Here is a 22991-nt window from a genome sequence, read left to right on the forward strand (position 1 = left end):
ATGACCGACGAGATGCCGCCCACTTTTTTTAACGAGGTCGTCACGATCTCGTTAATTGGCCAACCCCGTAAAAAAACAAATGACAAGCGGCTCGCTTCAAACGCACCCCGGGGACCGGCGAATTTGTTCCGAGTCCGCCGCTCATAGCTACAACAAGGCCTCGGCGCGGGGCGCATGGACATTGGTCAGACATGAAATATGTGTAACGATTGCTCTCAACGCCTGATTTTTCCCTGGTGACTAATGCGCGCCCCAGGTGTGCCTTGGCGGGGTGGTCTCGGAGCAACTCCTCGTTTGGCAGATAGGTTTTGGTCATTCTTAGTTTTGTTGTTGAAAATGCACATGTTCCTACTATTTCCAGAAATGGTGCGGCTTTTTTTTTTTTTTTTTTTGTATAAGAGGAGAGAAAAACAAGCAACCTTTGCAGTCTAGTTTCAAATTGCGAGCTATTTTTCGAAGTGGCGTCTTACGACCACACAGTCATGCACCTTTGGTGTGTTTTGTTTTAACAACAATGAGGCATTTGTAAGCTTGTATAGTCGGCGACAGGCTAAGAATAAAGTGGAAGTTTTTTTTTCCACTTTGGCAGTACGAACGCTGCAGAGGAGGCGACCTCATCGTTGCCTCCTCTCCAACGTTCGCCCTGTTAAAGTGGGAAGGAGCTTCCACTCTACTCTTAACCTGTCATCGGCTATCAATTATGCGGATAAGTATTTGCAATACTTAGTTTTGTTCGGCCACTTACACACGGCTTCATGATAATTGCAAAAAAGTGCTGCGGCTAATTTTTTTGTTCTCAAAGTAAAAAAAAAAAAAAAGAAATGTATACTTTGACAGTTTGGTTTCAAATCGGGAGCCATTTTTCAAAGTTACATATTACCACCGCACTGACACGCAGCTTCGTTGTGTTTTGTTTTAACAACAATGAAGGCATTTGTAAGTTTGTGGTACATAAGCAAATTCCACCAAAACTAAAATATGCAGAATGGCATTTTAATCATCGTACCTGGTCTCCGAGGGGGAAATAATCGAAGATATGTCGATGAATGAACCGTACTTGATCGAATTAAATGAAGTCTTCGAAGCCACCCGAAGCCACCGGGATTGGAGCTCCGGGTCTACCACTATCCGGCAGGCTACACTCTAAGACATGCCTGCATACCTGCAAAACACTCAAAGAGCCAATCCCTGCCATCTACGAAATCAGCTTAGCGAATGATGAGGCGGAACATCCGTTTACACCTAAACATGAAGTCTGCCTTGTGTCATTACGCAATGCAAGCATAACGCTTTGCATTGCATAATGCCACAGAGCAGACTTCATTTTGAGGTTTCACATATTACTATTAGACACACGCAAACCTATTTTGTGTTTTGTTTTAACAACACTATTACAATAAGAAAGCTTGAAGTGAATAAACAGCTCTGAGCAAAAGAAAATATGTGTATGTTGTGTCTGTTTCTTATTAGCTTTCTTTTTCTACTTGAAACTCCGGTGGAGGAGTAAGAGTTACAAATTACATACTTAAAACAATTTGCGAAGAAGTTTATACTTTATTATTATTATTTTTTTTTACGAAAGTGTCTTTTGCACAAGCTTTAGGCATGCAGTAAGCATGGTAGTAGGAGGGCTGCTTGTTCGAAAATGTTTGTATTGCTAACGTACTCATATATTGTTTCCAAGAAAGTTGCAATTAACGGGAAAACCATGACAAAAAAGGGAAGAAAACAACTGCGCAAACAAATTAATGTAACCTACAAAAAAAAAAAAAAACGAAAAACACACCGAGACTGGAGTAGAGGAACAGCACAACCACAAAGTCTTTGGAAGGAAGACTTCAATATTTAATAGTCTAACATGAATACTTTATGCAAATAGCTTATACTCATTTCGTAAGTAACTTGTAAGTTCCCCCACCCCCCTAAACGCACACACACAAAAGCAAGATCGGAAAAAGAAAAGGTATATGGTCTTTAATTGTCGATACGCACTCTGGGGGGGAGGGGGGGGGGGGGGGAAGGTGGCGTTTTGCCGAAGTTAATCTGGGGGGAAAAGGGGCAACTGCTAGCGGTCGTCACCGCAAGTTGTAACTTTAGAGTATTTTAACACTTGATAGTAAGGGGTTACTTCTTGGAGCATTCAGTAATCTACTCAGATACTTTCCACGATTGTGTACTTAGTACTCTACACTACCAAAAAATCCAGTATAACCTTTCGCTATCTGAATTATAAAACCGAAAATTTGCTTCTGGAAACCCGAAATCCAGATTGCAGACAAAGGAATAATTTCTGAAAACCTAAAACCCAGACAGAGTCCACATAGAATTCAGATAGATTTCCGGTTCCATAATCCGGATAGCGAAAGTTATACTGGATTTTTTGGTAGGGTAGTAGGTTACTGTTTTACCTCGTACTCAGTAACTTAACCAAAACACTCTTTTTGACTATTTCGTACAGGTCTGGGAAAAGGGAAGGCCCGTGGGTCTTTTTCGTGCACGCTAGCCGTATTTCCTGCGCCAAGAATTTTGTCAGACGTTTCTTCCTCCGTTCATGACGCATGACTACTGTAAAAAAACAACCCAACTGTAAAAAAATAAATGCAAGAATGTGGTAAAAAATAAAGAGGAGAAAGACCGGCTCCCCCTAACGAAAACTAGATCGAGGATTCCCGGAAATAAATACGTGACTTGGAGCAACAGCATCTTATTAATTTCTTCGCTAGCTTTTTATTCATTTTTTTCTAAATATTTTTAGCTACGCTGTTTTTGCTTCAGCTTTTTAAACGCCTCCTGGCTGTTTTTCCGTTGCTTTCTTCTTATTGTTATTGCGAGTACTTCCATTTTTAATGGATGGCGGAGGGCGTTATTCTCGAATTAATGCGAACTGGGTACGAGGGCGCTCGCGCTGGATTCCCATTAAACCGCGATGATGGCCCTAGCGGCGGCGAGTTTTAACAATGTGCACTAGCTCATATCCCTGATCACGATGTCCGTGTGCGGTCTTAGAGTCTCTCACGGCTCAAGAAAGGCAGGGCGTCCCGGCCATCTTATTTTGCTCCGCAGCCAATCAGAGAGCGGCATCAGCCAAGAAAAACGACCTGCAACATATCTCAAACAACGCTATAAAAAAAAAACAAAAAAAAAAAAAAAACAACGCCCTGTGTGTTTCTTATGCGGTCACTATCAGTGACTTTAGCGTAGAATACGTTAACCATACAGGTCTCATACAAAAGCGACCGACACCACGTGTCCTTCGTCCGCTAAATTTGGCGGGAAATGTGTCTCCACCAAATTTAGCGGATTTCGTTGCCTAAGTGCAAAATTCTTGAGCAGTCATAACCAAAAACAGGCTGCCAATTTTTTTTTTCGAGATTTTCGTCGGTATTCTGTTTTTGGTCGTCATGGCATGAAATGGAACTATTCATTTATCAATTTCTTTATTCACGTTTCCTTAAAGGCTCTTGGGAGGGCATTACATTCCACAGGGGAGGGCTTGCATGCTGTGGTTATACGAATATAAAACGGCACTCTTCATGCGAATGCAAATTTGTACATAACGAAAAAAAAAAAATACTGTCAGAATTGATGGATGAAGAGCGCGCGTTGGGACGGGTCAGAATTGAAGAAAGAATAAGCATGTAATACGAGGGCAACACACGCAACTACATCCTTGCTTGTTTATGTCAGTATACTTCCTGCTAAATATTAACAACATTTAGAAGATCCCGTCAATACTCCGAACCGGTAACTGAACCTTTACTATAACACAATTTCACACACACACACACACAAAAAAAGTTTTCTTGAACATTTTGATGTTTTGTTTTACTTTTAATAGTTCTTCGGGCTCCCTGCAGCGCCGCTGAAATGACTCTAGGACGCTTCATTTTACCGATAGTTATTACGGCCATTCCTCGTTAATACGGACCCGGTTATTATGGATACCCCGCTATATAACATCTACGGGAACGAACTGGTTGAATACGTACGTCATTCTTTGTTTCGTTATTATGAACAACACACATTATGGACGCTTCTTTGGCTGGGAAAGAAGGTGTTCATATTGACGAGACATCACTGCATACGTCTTGAGGTCATGACGTCCGAAATAGTGGGCGCAGTTTGGCGCGCCAGTATATGGCCACTTGCCGCGGCTTCATCTCTGCCCCACCCAACCACTATATAGTCACTTACTACGTTCACGCTCCGCGATTCGTTTTTCTTTTCGGGTGCCACAACCTGATTGGCTGAGGAGCAATAATGAGATTATCAAAACTCACCACGCCCTGTGTTTACTAAGCTGTCAGTGACACTAAAATGTTTAATGAAAAAAGGGTTAAAGTGCAGGCGAGCTGGTGTAAGCTATACGTGATGTTTAAAACCTGAAACTGTGGTTTAAAAAAAAAAAAAAGAAAAAAAAAACTCGTGAAATAGGGAGAAAAAGGGACAGACAACGTCTCAAACTCGGCTAAAAACTTCATTGCCTCTACGCCTTATATACCCCTCCCCCGAACATCGCACCACAATGGATGATCGCCGAACCACAAACAATGCACGGTTTTGCGGTTTGCGGTTTGGAGTATTCTGGTTCTGGTGTGTTGTTTGTGGTTCGGTGATCATCCGTTGTGATGGTGGCCACGTTAGGGGGAGGGGTATAGACCAGTGTCCGCGCCAATTCCAGGGCGCCGCCATGTTTATCCACGCTCGCGCCACCACGCGGAGAGAACTGGCAGGCGGGAGGGGGGCTGCGTTGGCGGCGTTGCTTTGGGGAGCTGGATGCGGCAGGCTGTCCGAATGCACCGGCACATCGTGAACGATGTCTTCACCAGAAGACTCCGCGACCCGTTCTTCAACAGACAAGATGTCGTGAACATTCGAGAACCCATTTCGATCAAGAAAACAAGAGAAAACCTTTCTTGTCTTAAATGTTCTTGGTGTCTGCTGACCCTTGACATCCGCGCTTCAGTCCGGGTTCATTGCGTAGTAAATATTTCGCTACCGCTTTTTTGTAGCTTTCAAATGCTTGATTGTTGGCTTCTTGTATACGACATTACATTCGTGGCACGTTTGAGACCGATTTTCGCGATCTGCTTGCCTTTCTGCGGCAGCGCGGCTCTGCCGAGCCGAAGTAAGTGGGAGGCGTTCACTTGATAGAACGCCGTTTTAGCGAATGAAAACGAGACCACGACGTTTCATCGAATGACTAGCGAATGGGTCTATAGACAGCTCGGATTAGCTTTCTTTTGTTATTTGGCGCCTTGTCTGCCGCTGCGGAGCGGCGTAAACGAGGGCTCCGATTATGTTAGCACGCGTCCCCACCCCCACACACACACAAACACACACTGCGAGCGTCTGTGTTCGAAACTATTAATTGCCAGTTCTAAAGGATGGTACTTACTTGAAGTGGGAGCTGGAATTCTACGAGGTACCAGGAGACACTTACTATCGGGCAACGAAGCACGGTGCCTGTGGGGGCGGAGTCTAGAAACGCTACTGATTAATATTGTGACAGGCGATCAGTTATGATAGCAGACGAAACTTCGACTCGTTTGTTCAGAAGTTCGCGGTGATATTTTATTAGCCCTCGTTACAGCACACCAAGGATCTTAGGCAGTGAAATTCACATCACGCAGGCTCGTCCGTCGTAGTCAAATGAGCGCAGTCGACGATGAGGTGTAATGAGCTACTAAGCTTCACAAGGAAAATGCGCGTCAGAAAGAGTTTTGAGGAAGTCTAAAACACCGATCCAGCAGACGCACGTACGTACGTTTACTCCGGACTTCATGAACCCGACGGCGCAAGATCAAAGAGCACCGCCGCCATCGCCACCCGGTTTTCTCTGCACTTTGCGCGACGACGGCACTGCAACGGAGGGCACTCGCCTTAGCGTTAACAATCCGCGAAATAGATTAATTTCCCACTCTTGAAGCCATTCCAAATGATAAATGAAAATACCTCGGCGTTGTTGAACATCTGACGACACAACCAACACAACTGTGCCGCTGGCTGCGTGAGCCTGACACAACTGTGCCGAGCGCCTGCTCGGCACCGTTGTTGCTCGTGAAGGCCTGCTTATTTGTAGTTGAGACGATGATTCCACATCTTTCGTGGTGCTTGCAATAACTTCGAAGGGCAGGGGAACCTTCTCACGAGGACGTTGAAGATACTCAACACCGGAGCCACCAAAGCAATCGCACAAACCGTCGCCATGCTTGCTTCTTCGTCACTCGCGGCGCGGTCAACTCGTCGCGAGATGTTTTCTGGCTCGGCTAGATGGAAACCAACAGCGGCAAAGTGGCGTATGGACACACGGCTCTCACATTACGGGCACTATACTCACATACCGCGGTAAACAGGACCGATGCCGCCGAAAAGGCAGTCGGCACACCAGCGAAGAAGCCCTCAACGGGAAGCGGCGGCGCAGGCCGACGCAGCCCCCCCCCCCCCCCCTTCCCGTGAGCGTCTGGGTTCGAGATTATTGTTCGCTTTTGCTCCTTGCGGTCGAGGCTAAAAAGAGCACTTCCGGACAAAGGTCTATACGCGAATTCATCTCTGTTACGTGACGGCGCGGTGGTGGCGCGTCGGGCGCAGTTCCGGTCTGGGGCTGTGGGCGGAAGTCCCAATGTTAGACGTGTATTCCTGCGTTTTTTACAAAGGAACCAGTGGGGTGAAGCTCCCGGCTACTTCCGTCCCGCCGCGTATACTTATGACGTTTGTCCGGTCCGGCGAACTGCTTCCGATTGCCGCGCTCCCAGCGGCTGTTGGCACTTGTTATTTAATTTTAAATAAAATTGATTCATATATTTAATGATGCGAAAAAAAAGTGAAGTTGTTTTGAAGGTGTGAATGGCTTTGAAGCTTGTTATTGTAACTTACTCTTTCACTCTTTCAACGTGTCTGGGCGCGCCTTCTCTCTCTCCGAACCCGCGCCTCTCGCCTCGAGCTGCGCTGGCCGCTGGCGTCGGGAAGTCGGTGGACCGTTAGAACGCGCGAGGGACGCGAGCCGGCGAGTTGTTTCGCTTCTGGGAGTGCGTCGCGGCGCGAGATTCGTCCCGCGTTCGTGCCCGCGCGGCTATCTTTTCTTTTTTTCGTGGGAACTTGTTGTTGGTGTAATGTGGTCAAGCATGGATTTTCGTCATCAACACACCACCTGATGTGCCAAGTGGGGAAACAATGACTGCCGAAAGCCGGGATATCAATGGTTTCGAGTTCGAATGGACGTGCGGTACGCTCTTTTGGTCTTCTCTTGCTTAAGTTTCTGATTAGATGTTTGCAACAAAACCTAACTGTCGCAGTGGTAGTGAGTATTAATTGTTTGATTTTAGCAATAGCTACGATGGTTTCCAATCACGAAACCAAATCCTATCATTGTTCAGGATTGCTTTTCACTCGCCGCGAGAAATATGTCATTGTCAAATTACTGGAGACTTCTGTGTAGACTTTTTCATACCAAGATCGAGCACATATGCTCACTTTAAAAGATGGCAAACTTTTTGCTGTGAGCTGTTTATTTGGCACTGTTGTCAGCGATTAACGTCTGTTCGCGAGGAGTGAAAATATGAGCCTAAATATTTTTCGATTAACTGAGGATGAGCGATAGAGCGATCCGCTCTGGTTTCCCGTTTCGTTTAGCAGTGACTCACTCCTAAATTTAAGTGATAATATTAAAAACGAATGGGCAGGTTCTCGATGAAGACTCAATACCAAAGAGCTGAGCTGTTTTTCTTGATATTCATGGCTTAGTTTCCTTTAGTTGCAATTAAGACACCGTCGTCGGTCTTTACTTATATGCTTACCTATATAATCAAATTTGCAAGGACGCATATCATCACCTTCGTCGCACGTAACCTTAACGTTTTATCCTGTTTTGTTGTTCATTTCTTTGTTTCTCGTGTGCAAAACAGTGAGAAATTTCGTCTGTATTTTCTACTGTCTGTTGAATAAAAATGAACGCAAAAGGACAAGCATTGCATATTTTTTGTGTATGTGTCACTTTCGTTGCTTTGCTAGGTTTCTGCTGCTTTGCTGCTGGTCTCGCTTTTCAGTGCTGGCTTGTGTGCGTTTCAACGCACATTAACCAGCATTGAAATGCGAAAACCAGCCGCAAACCGAGCAAAAAAAAAAAAAAAAAAAAAAAGCTACAATATATATATTTTTAACTCTAGGTGGCGCAAGCTACCGCCCGTCCATCCGAACACAATGGCGCTGCCGTGCAGTTTCGGTTTTGGTTTCGCTGTGCCGCCATGTTGATTTTAGTACAGCCACCAGATACCAGGGGATTCAAATGGCGCTGCGGCCTCCCAGGGTTTTCCAATTTGCGTTCCATGGGCGGTATAGGAAGTTGCACTCCTCTGAAGGAACCAGACAAAATCCTGCCTTCCCGTCGAAACGCCGCGACTGGGGCTGTACCAAAAGAGTGGAGAAAGGTTTGAAGGTCAGTTTTCATGTGCTCGGTTCGTCCGAGAACGTGGATATCTGCCGTGAAAAGGAAAACCAGACGCCGTCGGACCACGATTGCTTGGGCGGGAAGCACTTTGGGTTGAATTCACAGATACTTGTGGTCATCAGATTTATTTGTTTTGTTCCAACATGAACGCCGGAAAACCGTCAAGTTGTACGGACCACCTGCGGACTACGTTCAGTTCGTCTTCAAGTTCAAACGGCCGCCTGATCGTTCGAATTGTTGTCTGCTCTTTCAAACGTCTCTGCTTGTCGCCTGCTCTTTTAGACGACACCGGCCCGTAGATCAAATGTTGGCCCGGTACTTGCAATAAGAAGTAAGTGCAGGCCTTAAAAGACTTAAGCTTGAAGGTTGGTAAGCAGGCTCGATGTAAACAGTAGATACAATGAGACGTTGATCATTGTTACCAATGGCCACCACCGACTTGTTATGCCTGATTCACTTGGTCTGATTCTGCTTGCGATTTTCAGTATCAACGTCGACCACCTCAGCTACGGTTCACACTTTTGCAGCCCGAGCAACGTCGCTATTGAAAATTGCGAGCGGAATCTCATGCGAGTCAGGCTTTAGCGTCCATCCTGCGGCGTCCAAGCGGAATGAATCGCCGCATGTCACATTATTCACGCGAAGTTTTGCGGTGTAACGAGCCTCGGTAATTTCCCCGAGGCCACTCAAGTATTCAGACATTGCCCAGGAAGACCTAGAATCAACAATTCGAACGCGAAAAAGGGCAGGGGGACTCACAGCAACGCCGACAACATCGCATTTCAATGGTTTGTTTACGGGTGACGGCGAGCTTCTTGCCCACACTCCATCGCGCATGTGCGGCGCCGGTGACGTCCGCTAGGGGCGCTCCGGTTTGTTTGTAAACATGAGTTGGTGTATATGAAGCGTAGAGGCAATAAAGTTTTTAGCTGAGTTTGAGACATTGTCTGTCCCTTTTTCTTCCTCCTTCACGAGTTTCCGTTTTTTCAAACCATATCCTCAGGTTTTAAACATCATGTATAACAAAAAAAATAAATTGTTTTTCTTTTTTCGTGAAGGCCGCCACGTTGAATATTGATATGACTGGGTTTGTGGCAAAATGCATAACTTTATTTGCGATTGAAAGACATTAGAAATCAAGGAGTTTCGTGGCACTAGATCTCTTTCTTTTTTTTTTTTCGGTTGATCTTATTTTTGTTCGAACAATCTACTTTATTTTCGTCGACGAGCCCAACTACATCATATTTCAACATGGATGAATTCGTATTAAAACTTAGACTGGCCGTCAGTTTACGCAAGCTGAAAGGTTTATACGATCAGTTCTAAAGTTTTTATTCGGTTTAAGATAACCATTATAGGCTACCTATAGCTATAGAGCTCACGGCGTTAAAGTGAATTCGGACAGCTCAATCCGGGACTTGGGTTCCCGCGCTGCTCAGCACGATATGAGGCCTTAGTTACTCCTAAAGGACAAATACGGCACCGTATATCGACCCTACTTTGCGTCATATACGCTCGTGAAGGATTACTTTTAATGCGCACGTTCGAAGGGCTCGGTTCTTGCGGCTTCGTTTTTACGGTCACGGCTCACGATAACGACGCCGTAAAGGAGCGGCGCTGAATGAAGTTGGCGCTTCGTCCTCCCGGTGGCTTTGACGCGGAACTCATGCAGCCCGAGTTTACGAGGTTATGGAAGCGAGCGATGGCGTGACTTCTGTCTTCGCTTCCGCGGCGCCCATTTTTACACGCCGCTGGTATCGGCGGGCCGCGACTGTTTGCACTGCGGAACATCCGCCCGGTAATCGAGTCGGTGTAATACCGTGAAGCGTCCGCCCAGCGTGAGGCTCTTAATAAACCACGCCCGGCCATAAACGGAACCACCGGCTCGCTTGCGGTCGCGGGATGCCGCCGTCAATATGGTAATCCAACTGGTGTAATATACCTCTGCCAGTACAAACTGGGAGGGTCCGCGCTCTACGCTTATAGAAACATCTGTGCGATCGGCAACAACAAATGAGAAATCACTGCTTTAAAATTTAGGTTGCAAAAGCTACATTGTGTTTCGCCACCGACTTGAGATGTAAGACACACAGAGCTAACTGTCTCAGTTTGATTTAGTGAACGAGCGTAGGTGGACCTTAGAATACTTAACCCTCGTATGACTGATTTAGGTGAAGGTTTGTTTTTTCTTTCACTTTTAATGCCCTGGTCAGACGGGCTAATTTAGTGCACTTCAAAGGAGTGCACTTCGCCTTTAGTGTCGTTTGTGCAGCGTGCCACGCGGCTTTCTACTCAAGAACACACTGGGCTTGAAGTGAATTTGCTTCTTCTTTAATAAAGAAGAAGCAAATTCATCTTTATCTTCCTTATCCTGGCTCGTGATGATTGATCAGAACCATCGAGTTGGCGTTAATATTGTCAATTAACGTAACGTTGTGGCGTAACGTGCCTTCATTAAAAACGGAATAAATATTGCCGAGACATCTATGCCTTTATTTAGCATTTTAGGTGTCCCATAGCCCTTTACCCATCGTTATATTTTCATCATTGCCAAGTGACACTAATTAATCCCGTGTGGCACTGAAACACTTGAAATGATTTTCGGTGAGCTGAAATGAAGTGCACTAAATTAGACCGTCTTACTGGGGTATAAAATATCATTTGTGGAGAACCATCCAGTTGATTGTTTTTTTTTAAAACTTTTTTCTAAAAGTAACAAAACTTTGTGAGAACAGTTTTTTTTTTCAGTTGCAACATATTTGAAGTACTTTTTATAATCTGTTCCGCTTACCAAGGGACTTTTGACGGTCGCAGTAACTGTACTTTAAGCCGTATTTATATATATGAATGAATAAAACATGTTATCACCTCATGTAAGAATGTTTTAAGCTATATAGAGGTGGCTCGAAATACCGGAAACCAAGAAAACTCTCTCGAATGATTTTTTCCTACACGATGCAATTTCAGTATTCTCTTTTGAATTTCTTGGTTGGCCCGATACTTTAGAGTCATAATTATCCTGTCCTTTTTTTTTTTTTTTTATTAAATGTGGTCGAAGAAAGGAAGATATAGAAACATAATTTCTTGTTTTTTAGCTTTTTGTGGCCTTCTTCATAAAACCATGTCGGGTTCGCACATCTCACTTCTGTCATATCTTCAGTAAAATGTCATATGTGATGCTACCTCGACGTGCATTGCATAATTTGTCAAAATTTTTAGTTGTGAACACAGTAACTAACCAGGAAACAAACAAGTTTTTCCCAATTCTTCAGTGAACGACCGTGTTTTCTATCAGCTTCTACTTAAGGTTTCAACAAACCGGAACCATCCTACCCAGTGTTTAACTTATACATTACGTACAGTACATTTTCAACTCGGGCGACCTTGAAAGATGGACAAATATATAGAAGAGACAAATGAAATCTACGCAGTGCCAACAGGCCAACATCATTAACACCCGGCGCCTTGATGTCCGTCAAGAAAAATTAAAATAATTATCGTAGAAGAGTTTGCGATGGTAATTCGACGAATGACGTTATTTCGAATACCTCTCTCCAGGCTCCCGAACCTACTGTCACGTTTCGATCACCACGCATCTTGGAACAGTAACAACCCAAAAAGCGGCGAAGATACCGAAGCAAATACTTTCACTCGCTTCAAAAAAAAAAAAAAAAAGCGGCATCGCTGGCGGGATTGAAACCGTGCGCACTCACCTTAGGCCGGCAGCACCACGGAGTTGCTTATCCCTGTCCACGTCCGCGCCTCCCTTTTCCCCGGTATCGACGAGAGCCCACGGTACACGAGCACGAGGAGACGACGGGCAGAGATGCACGTCGACGACGACGCAGCACCGGGGCGGCCGCACATCGGCACGGGGGGAGCAAATCCTATGGCACGCGGAAGGCCACCACCGCATTCATCCGGGCGCCGGCGAAACTCCCCGATGCAGCACCCTGAAGAAGGAGCCGCCGCCGCGCTTGATGCCGTGCAGCGCGCCGAAGACGAAGCGATGCCGCTCTGCGAGCCGGCAGGGAGAAGATCGCTTGGCCCCCCCCCCGTCCTCTTGGTGGCCCTCGCGTGGCGGGACGACGTCACTTCCGCAGTTGCCGAAATCCAGTCGGGTCGCTCGTGTGCCGCGGTTGGCCCCGTGGTGTGTTCATCGTTCGTTTATGCTTCTCTTTTTTTGTTGCTTTCTTCTGGGCGTACCTTCCTCGGATTGCTCGGGGAAGTGGCGGCGGCTCGAGTCTTCCTGGCACCGCAGGTGGCATTGCCCGTGGCGCCGGACCATGGGGCATCGGGAACGTCAGGCACCAGTCGTTACCGTGGCGTCTCCCCTCCCCGTAAATGTCGGCTATTAATGAGGGGAGCGGAAGGGGTGGCTGGTGCTGGACTGTGGGGGTCGTTAGCGCGTCAGAAAGGTGGTCCGTTCCGGTGCTCAAAGAGCGGAACGTGTGCGGGGTTGTACTCCGCTCACCCGTAAGCTGACAGTGAGGTGGAAGCTATGGATGTTCGTTGGAACAGTCGTGCGTCTGTACTTCGTCATCACGGTTATGTCCATACACACGCGCAAAGAGCGGGGTCAGGTGATGAAGGACGGGCGCTTGATGGGTCCGCCAGCACCTTGCTCCCACATCGCACTGTCAGCTAGGGGCTGAACGGACGAAATGGAGGAAGCGGAGAGAAGACAACCTTCCAAACTATACTACTTTCGTGTTTGTTGGTATAACGGAGTTCTGAAAGACAGCATGAAGGGCAGGGCACTCGACTTCCATTGACCTTGAAAAGAAGCTGTGGTGCTGCAAAGTAGCCGCTAGTTTTATACGGACACGAGGCCTTGAAAAAAAAAAAGACAAAATTAAAAACAAGAAGCTTTCTGGGTGGTTTTTAATCCTGTAGGCGCGACTCTGATTACCAACAACTACCAATGGCAAAGCGGGGTCTGCCATTGCGCCGTACAAGACACACCCGGGCCGCGTGCTCAAGAAATTGGCCGCAATGAAGAAACTCTAAAAAAGAGTGCGGTATTAGAAAAACACGAACACCTAAGGTTTGCGATTCAAATTCAAACAAAATTCCGTTTTTCTGTTTGTTTTGCAGAAAAATGAACACAAAAAATATTGCCAGATAAACCCCGAAATACGCATTTCTTTTACATATCTTGATGGTGAACTAATGTATAAAAAGTTACGCTTTATATATTTATTTATCTTATTTATTTATTTCAGTACCCTCAGGGTCTGCAGGCAATCACGAGACTATTTTTAAGATGTCCCATTCCCTGATTTTTTTTTTAAAGCAAAATATGTATCCTTCCAACGTCAAGCATATTCAATCCTCCTACAATCAAGATTATACTACCCATTTTATTCTCATTTCTTGCTACGAAAACATCCCCGGAACGGAATTCCCCGGAATGAAATTGGAATGAAATGAAGGTGCCCGTTCCGCAAGACTGCTAACGATGCCACCGACACAAGTGCAAGCGTGGAATTATTTTAATTGTTGCAAAAACATTTTTTATGCGCAAAAGTATTGGGTTTTAACTTTTACGGTTGTTGTAGGCGTATATTGTACTCGACTAAACCCATCCCCTTTACGCCGATTATTACAGAACAAATCGTAAGGGTGAACGGACGAAATGTCAGCTAAGGGGTAAACGGACGAAATGGAGGAAGCGGAAAGAAGACAACCTTCCAAACTATACTACTATAACTATACTATAACTCAGGTTAATTCAACACGATTATTACAGTTCACATTTTTTTTTAGAAACTCAGACTTTATACTCCGGGACAGTGGCGTACGCAGGATTTCATTTCGCGGGGGGCCGGACCAATGAGAGTAAAGGGGGACAAGATAGAAAGAAAAGAAAGTACAAGAGAAAATAAAAGCATGTTCATTTTTTATCTAATAACTATGCATTCTTCTATTAAGTAATTAAAATAAAGTTGTCATATTGGTTTTGGGATGATTATGATACATAAAAATAATGCCCCGGAAATTCCCCACCAGGAAGGCATTTGCATTCTACTTTTTTTTTTATTTACAAGTCACGTCAAAAGAAGGCACCAGAGTAAGCAGAAAACAAGAGTCATAAAAACAAATATTTTATGAAGCACGGCTCCAATGCACAAAGCCTCCAGTCATCGGGGCAGATAAAACAATGATGCATAAGTAGAAACGCGGAACATCTTGGTGGATAGACGATAACCACTGGAAAGCTGCTTCACCATAAAGTACTCCCTATCTTAACCTGATCTAACCAACAAAAATTTCACGTGAGTTGTTCGTTGGTGTCGATTTCTAAGGTTTCCGAAGTCCGCTCACAAAAGAAAGTCAGGGAAGTCACACAACGCAACAAAGGGACGATGTAAAATGGTTTAACTCGCATATTGCACTTGGCTCTCGTCCTGAGGCAGCAGGTCGCACACTCGCGCCCCTATCTCGCGCGGTTCTCAAACTGCCGATGACAACTTCCGTACTCGAACCTTGAACCACAAATCCCGCGCCTTTAGGCGCCTATATTCACTTTTCTAAGACTTTTCCCGCCATCCGAGGAGCCAATCAGATATCGCTCTTTTTAGACCAATGGGAGCCACGTGGTACAAAACAAACACATACAATACAAAATCCAATTAAGGAAGGACACGTGCACAGACCCCCGAAAACTCCTAAAAACCTTCGCCCTAACTGTCGACCGTCAGCCGGACACCGCTTCAAGGAAAAACCCCTCGTCGGGGTGCAAGAGCAGTACCGACACTTCTTCTCAAAATAAAGAAAAAAAAAGGCTACAAAACATCGAGGGGCCCCGCTGCGCTCGAGCGAGGCACAGCGCATGGTACGCACCCAGAGCGGGGTCCTCGAGGAACAATTAAGACAGGGGACACGGGGGCCGCTCCGTGGCGACGACAAACCAGCCCTGGCGGCTCCGCGAGAGGGACATGGGGCACTCGCAAAACAATAAAAGTAGAAGTAAAGAAAGATATTAGTTAACTGATTATTTTCCAGTCATATTAGATAAAAAACGTTAAAACTACAGATTTTTTTATTATCTTTACTACGCCATAAATGGCATATTGCATTCCCTTCCTTTTTTATTTCCTTTTGTTTACAATTTCTCCACGAAGTTTGATATTGATAAACCCGAGAGTCAGTAACCTCGCCGACTCCCCCCCTCCCCCCCCCCCTCGGAAATTTCGGGGGGGGGGGGAGGGGGCCCTTCGGCCCCCCTCCCCCCCCCCCCCCCCTTCCCCTTTCCGGGACAAGGCAGCGAAGGCGACACCCTTATTTGCTTTGAAATTTGATTTATGCCTTTCTAGCCCGTTCCGAAAACGCATGTTTTAAACCCGCGATTATGTTGCTCATCTTCGAACTCGTTTGCTTACAAATGCAAGTGTTCGCACAACGACGACAACAACAATGTAACTTGATATTATAGATGCAGGAAAAGTCAACATAAACAAACTTCTGATAACGAAAAGTTAAAGAAATAAAAGCATATCAAAGATAACTACTCTTTCAATATAACCTAGAGCAAAATCAAACTCTCCCTTCGGGTCTATAATGTACAACTACAAAAAAGTCACCATATTTGCATTTTTTTCTTCAAATATTTGTTACTGTTTTTTTCTTTTTTTCTTTCAGCTATCTCCGCGGGCAGTCCTGATTCCTGGGAGAAGCCCGTTTCTTTGTGGCATCTGTATTTAGGGTTCAGCCTTGAATGAAGATAATCGAGTAAAAATAAAATACACAAGCTGCGTCTCGGTCGAACGAACTTCTTTCGCCGGAGAAGCCTCTTTGTCTCTGCTCAATGCGGGTCTAACGAGTTTGCGTGTGGTCGCGATTCGTCCACGATCAGACAGCGCAGAACGCCGGCGCTAGTGAGTTTTGCACTCGGGTAACGCGCACATACAAAACATCACGACGCACACATAAACGTACACAAAAAAGAAAATAAAACACGATCGAATTGCCAGATAGATGACGAAAACCTGTCTCACCGGGCATGCATGTACAAGGAACATTGCTCGCCGTCATAATAAAATCGGCTTTTTCACCACTCGGGTCATCAGTCTTCGCAGCACCGCCCATTTCGCGAACTTGTTATATTGTGGTCAGTTTGTGACGTTCGAGTTGAAACACTTGGAGGACGCTTAAGCTTCGCCTTTAAGAGTGGAACGCGATAGTGTCATCGGACAGAGTTCGAATCGCCTTCTCATTTGCCGTGCAAGCGTGCCTTGTGTGGCCTAAAGTCAGCAGCGTGTCTGGCTCGTAACCGAAGAGTTGCGACGTGCAATCATTTGACGCATGCAGCGACCTTTCATTTGCATTACATGTCACGTTTTCATCGCTTTCATTCCACGCGTGACGTCACGTTCCACGTGAGCGTCGTGGGTTGTTCGGAATTCCCGCGCGAGGTCATGGGGCTGTGACGTCACGACCCTATCGACCAATCAGGATTTTCCCGTCACGCCACTGATGCCGACTTTTCTGCGGCACGACCTTCTTAACGCTGTCGCGTTAATAATAATAATAATAATGATAATAATAATAACAATAATAAAGTGTCCATTTCCCACACTGTCCTGGCAGTACAGGCGAAGGCAGCGGTAACACGAATGTATTGGGCGCTGCTTCGCGGTGTCGTTAACTTGGTGCGGGTTACGAGCCTCAACGGCACAAACTTCGGCGTGCGTCTATGAAAGAAAACTGCCATATCCAGAGTTCACTGACAGCTGATGAAACGAATGGTGTGGTGATGAGTCCCGAGCATCTCATTAGCGCTCCGTAGCCAATGAGATATCAGCAATCGCCGATAAGAAGACCGAAGAACCAATGAGAAAGCAAGAAGCGTGAACCTTACGAGCCACACCCTTCTAAAGCTGTCCGGTGACTACAGTGGCGGTGGAATGGAACGCGAAGTTCGCGTCTTTCGTGGTCGCGTGCGCCCCTCATTCGAGCCTACATGCTATGCGGAGCGCAAGTTTGTCTGCTTCTTTTGCGGGGTTTGTGGTGACGTCAGAACGCCGAAGTCTGATTGGCTCTGATTGAAGGATAGTGGGTACACCTCAAGGCAGCTTGCTTTGAGCTCTACCCTTTATCCGTCAATCAGAACCAATCAAAGTTCGGCATCAGTCTGACGTCATCGCAATTCCTAGTCAAGAAGCAGACGACTTGCTTTCCGCATTACGCGTCTCCCCGTTCCCTCCGAAGCACGTGCTTGTACTCTTCTCCCTTGTTTAGTACGCACACTCTCCCTGACATGTCTGCGCGCGCGCTCACTGCCTCGTGATGACGTTCTTTCAAAATCGACTTTGTATACCGTGTACGCCTTGGTGCATGTTGTTCAGCACCAGGGTGTAAGATAGACAGGTGGGGAAACGGCCCATAGAAGCCTACCGCAGCGCCTTGACCGGATTGTGTACTCGTCTGCTTGCGGGTACCCCCGATTTGCGACAGATGGCGCTGCGGCGATAGAAAAAAAATTGGAATCGAATTTGCATGGAACTTTATGGGAGAGTGCACAAAATAAACCGAGAGCACGACATTCCTTCATCGAAAGTCCACGAGAAATCATCTCCGTCAGTTTAGCCGGTCGCCACCGGTCGCCCACCCGGAGTGAGAGTTCGCGGTGCTCCACATAGATGGCACCACAGAAAAAGAGAAAACCAAGGGGGACACAATCCGGTCGCTCATTTGGCTCTCGTTTCCCCACCTGTCTATCTTACACCCTGTTCAGCACCGACTTTCACAACAGGAGGGACCCCGGGGTTCAAAACGGCAGCTTCGACGCTTTCTGCGGTGCTATATTTATACTGACGAATTTCCGTGTGACGCCACCGCGGGTTACAGGAGTTCATTACAGGATCTCGAGGAATCTGCGTCAGGGGACATAGACAGTTAGCAGCCCTATAATATGTTCTTTTGTACACCTTTTCACTTTAAGTCAGACAGCCGACGCTATGCCGTCCGATGGAATCAATCAAGCAGCGGCAAAAGTGCGTCGTCACTTGGTTCATTGCCTTTGCGCGTTTCTTATCATCAACGAAACCAACCACGCACAGTAATTCGCCGCAGTTCTGCGCCTTTTTTCTTTGGTGCGGGATTGGATTAGCCGGCGATAACAAACCCGCAGACAACGATCAACGTGACGGTGCACTTTCGCCGCTCTTGATTGACTTAATCGTGTCATAGGGTCGACTGCGGTCGAACTTGAAGTGAAACAGAGTTAACCAAAGCTCGGAAAGGTCACTTAAGACTGCTTCGTGTAGGAATGCGAAAGCATTCCTACACGCAGTGTATTCTTACAAGCAGCGCGAAACGTCTTTTTTCATGGCGCTCCGCCGGTGACATCACGCTCCCCCACTGCGCAGGCGCGGCGTCCCCGCCGGCTCCATGCCTTCCGTGACGAAGCATCTCCGTGGCTGTGCTTTTCTTCGTGTTTTATTTCCGAGGCGCGTTCGCTGTGACCTTGAGCGGCCCCGCCGGCTTCTGTGACGAAGCATCTGCGTTGCTGTGCTTTTCTTCGTGATTTATTTCTGACGCGCATTCGCTTTGACCTTGAGCAGCCCCTCCGGCTTCTGTGACGAAGCATCTGCGTTGCTGTGCTTTTCTTTGTGATTTATTTCTGACGCGCGTTCGCTTTGACCTTGAGCAGCCTCTCCGGCTTCTGTGACGAAGCATCTACGTTGCTGTGCTTTTCTTTGTGATTTATTTCTGACGCGCGTTCGCTTTGACCTTGAGCAGCTCCTCCGGCTTCTGTGACGAAGCATCTGCGTTGCTGTGATTTTCTTTGCGATTTATTTCTGACGCGCGTTCGCTGTGACCTTGAGCGGCTCCGCCGGCTTCTGTGACGAAGCATCTGCGTTGCTGTGCTTTTCTTCGTGTTTTATTTGTGAGGCGCGTTCGTTTTAACCTTGAGCGGCCCCTCCGGCTTCCGTGACGAAGCATCTGCGTTGCTGTGCTTTTCTTTGTGATTTATTTCTGACGCGCGTTCGCTTTGACCTTGAGCAGCCCCTCCGGCTTCTGTGACGAAGCATCTGCGTTGCTGTGCTTTTCTTGGTGATTTATTTCTGAGGCGCGTTCGCTTTGACCTTGAGCAGCCCCTCCGGCTTCCATGACGAAGCATCTGCGTTGCTGTGCTTTTCTTTGTGATTTATTTCTGAGGCGCGTTCGCTTTGACCTTGAGCAGCCCCTCCAGCTTCCGTAACGAAGCATCTGCGTTGCTGTGTTTTTCTTTGTGTTTTATTGGTGTGGCGCGTTCGCTTTGACCTTGAGCAGCCTTTCCGGCTTCCGTAACGATGCATCTGTGTTGCTGTGCATTCCTTTGTGTTTTATTTCTGAGGCGCGTTCGCTTTGACCTTGAGCAGCCCCGCCGGCTTCCGTGACGAAGCATCTGCGTTGCTGTGTTTTTCTTTGTGTTTTATTGCTGAGGCGCGTTCGCTTTGACCTTGAGCAGCCCCTCCGGCTTCCGTAACGATGCATCTGCGTTGCTGTGCATTCCTTTGTGTTTTATTTCTGAGGCGCGTTCGCTTTGACCTTGAGCAGCCCCTCCAGCTTCCGTGACGAAGCATCTGCGTTGCTGTGTTTTTCTTTGTGTTTTATTGCTGAGGCGCGTTCGCTTTGACCTTGAGCAGCCCCTCCAGCTTCCGTGATGAAACATCTGCGTTGCTGTGTTTTTCTTTGTGTTTTATTGCTGAGGCGCGTTCGCTTTGACCTTGAGCAGCCCCTCCAGCTTCCGTGACGAAGCATCTGCGTGGCTGTGTTTTTCTTTGTGCTTTATTGCTGAGGCGCGTTCGCTTTGACCTTGAGCAGCCCCTCCAGCTTCCGTGACGAAGCATCTGCGTTGCTGTGTTTTTTTGTGTTTTATTGCTGAGGCGCGTTCGCTTTGACCTTGAGCAGCCCCTCCGGCTTCCGTAACGATGCATCTGCGTTGCTGTGCATTCCTTTGTGTTTTATTTCTGAGGCGCGTTCGCTTTGACCTTGAGCAGCCCCTCCAGCTTCCGTGACGAAGCATCTGCGTTGCCGTGTTTTTCTTTGTGTTTTATTGCTGAGGCGCGTTCGCTTTGACCTTGAGCAGCCCCTCCAGCTTCCGTGACGAAACATCTGCGTTGCTGTGTTTTTCTTTGTGTTTTATTGCTGAGGCGCGTTCGCTTTGACCTTGAGCAGCCCCTCCGGCTTCCGTAACGATGCATCTGCGTTGCTGTGCATTCCTTTGTGTTTTATTTCTGAGGCGCGTTCGCTTTGACCTTGAGCAGCCCCGCCGGCTTCTGTGACGAAGCATCCGCGTTGCTGTGTTTTTCTTTGTGTTTTATTTCTGAGGCGCGTTCGCTTTGACCTTGAGCAGCCCCTCCAGCTTCCGTGACGAAGCACCTGCGTTGCTGTGCTTTTCTTTGTGTTTTATTGCTGAGGCGCGTTCGCTTTGATTTCGAGCAGCCCCTCCGGCTTCCGTAACGATGCATATGCGTTGCTGTGCATTCCTTTGTGTTTTATTTCTGACGCGCGTTCGCTTTGACCTTGAGCAGCCCCGCCGTCTTCTGTGACGAAGCATCCGGATTGCTGTTTTTTTTCTTTGTGTTTTATTTCTGAGGCGCGTTCGCTTTGACCTTGAGCAGCCCCTCCAGCTTCCGTGACGAAGCATCTGCGTTGCTGTGCTTTTCGTTGTGTTTTATTGCTGAGGCGCGTTCGCTTTGACCCTGAGCAGCCCCTCCGGCTTCCGTAACGATGCATCTGCGTTGCTGTGCGTTCCTTTGTGTTTTATTTCTGAGGCGCGTTCGCTTTGACCTTGAGCAGCCCCGCCGTCTTCTGTGACGAAGCATCCGGATTGCTGTTTTTTTCTTTGTGTTTTATTTCTGAGGCGCGTTCGCTTTGACCTTGAGCAGCCCCTCCAGCTTCCGTGACGAAGCACCTGCGTTGCTGTGCTTTTCTTTGTGTTTTATTGCTGAGGCGCGTTCGCTTTGATTTCGAGCAGCCCCTCCGGCTTCCGTAACGATGCATCTGCGTTGCTGTGCATTCCTTTGTGTTTTATTTCTGAGGCGCGTTCGCTTTGAACTTGAGCAGCCCCGCCGTCTTCTGTGACGAAGCATCCGGATTGCTGTTTTTTTCTTTGTGTTTTATTTCTGAGGCGCGTTCGCTTTGACCTTGAGCAGCCCCTCCAGCTTCCGTGACGAAGCATCTGCGTTGCTGTGCTTTTCGTTGTGTTTTATTGCTGAGACGCGTTCGCTTTGACCCTGAGCAGCCCCTCCGGCTTCCGTAACGATGCATCTGCGTTGCTGTGCGTTCCTTTGTGTTTTATTTCTGAGGCGCGTTCGCTTTGACCTTGAGCAGCCCCGCCGGCTTCTATGACGAAGCATCCGCGTTGCTGCGTTTTTCTTTGTGTTTTATTTCTGAGGCGCGTTCGCTTTGACCTTGTGCAGCCCCTCCAGCTTCCGTGACGAAGCATCTGCGTTGCTGTGCTTTTCTTTGTGTTTTATTTCTAAGGCGCGTTCGTTTTGACCTCGAGCGGCCCCGCCAGCTTCCGTGACGAAGGATCTGATTTTACTCGCCTCATCCAATGGGACCTTCCGTTCCATTGAAGTGCGTCCCTTAGAGCAACGAGGTCTACGAAATGGTACTAATTGAGGGCACCGATAAATAAGCGCAATGAGGGCACTATTATATAAGTGAATGAGTGCATTGGAACATCCACATATTAGTGAGTAAACATAGAGAAAGTGAGGGAGAGGAGATGAGAGCGTGTGTGAGAGCGCCGAGTCCTGACTGGAAGGCTAGTGTCCGAGTGCGTTCGAACGCGAAACACTGAGTGAGGAGCAGAGGACGTTCGCTCTGCGGCAGGGTAGACAAAGGCAGGTGTTTGCCTCAACCCTTGAACATGGTTAAAAATCGCGCACAAAGAGCCAAACGAGGAAGGAACACAGAACACAGACAAGCTCGTTTGTCGTCGTCCGTTTGTGCGCGATTTTTAACCATGTTCAACGTTTACCAACTCGTCCGGCTTACTACTCTTCTACAGTTTATTTACCTCAACCCATTTCCGATGAGAGCTCTCACCTCCTCCTCTCCCTCAGTTTCTCTACGTACAATCGTAGTACTGGCCTAGTATTGGACCGCGTAACGGTAAACTAAATTGGGTGGCGACTTCACGAATGAAGGGTGCAGAAATTCCTTCGGTCCTTAAAGGCCTATTCACACATGCAGCGGAGCGCTACAACCATAGCGCTGACCTCGCGCTAAGCGCGTGCTAACGGTAGCGTTCACCAGCTTTGTATCGCACCGTCAAAACTGTTACTCATGGCAGACGATAAGTAGCAGACGACACGTGAGTAGCGCTACATCAGCGCTTCACTGCATGTGAGAACCGGCCTTAAATCTACACACCAACGCGCTGCTTACAAACATGCCCGCGTTTGCGCACCCACACAAGGTGAGGGCACTCTGCGTGTGCACGAGGCAGATACGTGGGAGGTGAAGCGTTTGCGCACGCGTCATGCCTACTGCGGCGTCACCTCAGCGGCCTCACGCCCGAGTCAGGCGCGTTGACACAGAA

The 22991-nt window shown here is 47.3% G+C and overlaps 1 protein-coding gene across 1 annotated transcript in view; it reads right to left on the reverse strand.

Moving 5' to 3' along the window:
• The window catches only part of LOC8052641 (histone-lysine N-methyltransferase 2D-like), an 89031-nt gene extending 76584 nt beyond the window's left edge, over nt 1-12447 (reverse strand). Inside the window, exon 1 of the mRNA XM_040503940.1 lies at nt 12160-12447. The gene's annotated coding sequence lies outside the window, so the exon portion shown is untranslated. The remainder of the gene's footprint in view (nt 1-12159) is intronic.
• Between the last annotated feature and the right edge of the window lie 10544 nt (nt 12448-22991).

This window comes from Ixodes scapularis, unplaced genomic scaffold (genome assembly GCF_016920785.2).
Source record: "Ixodes scapularis isolate PalLabHiFi unplaced genomic scaffold, ASM1692078v2 PGA_scaffold5__190_contigs__length_132052651, whole genome shotgun sequence".
NCBI lineage: Eukaryota > Metazoa > Arthropoda > Arachnida > Ixodida > Ixodidae > Ixodes > Ixodes scapularis.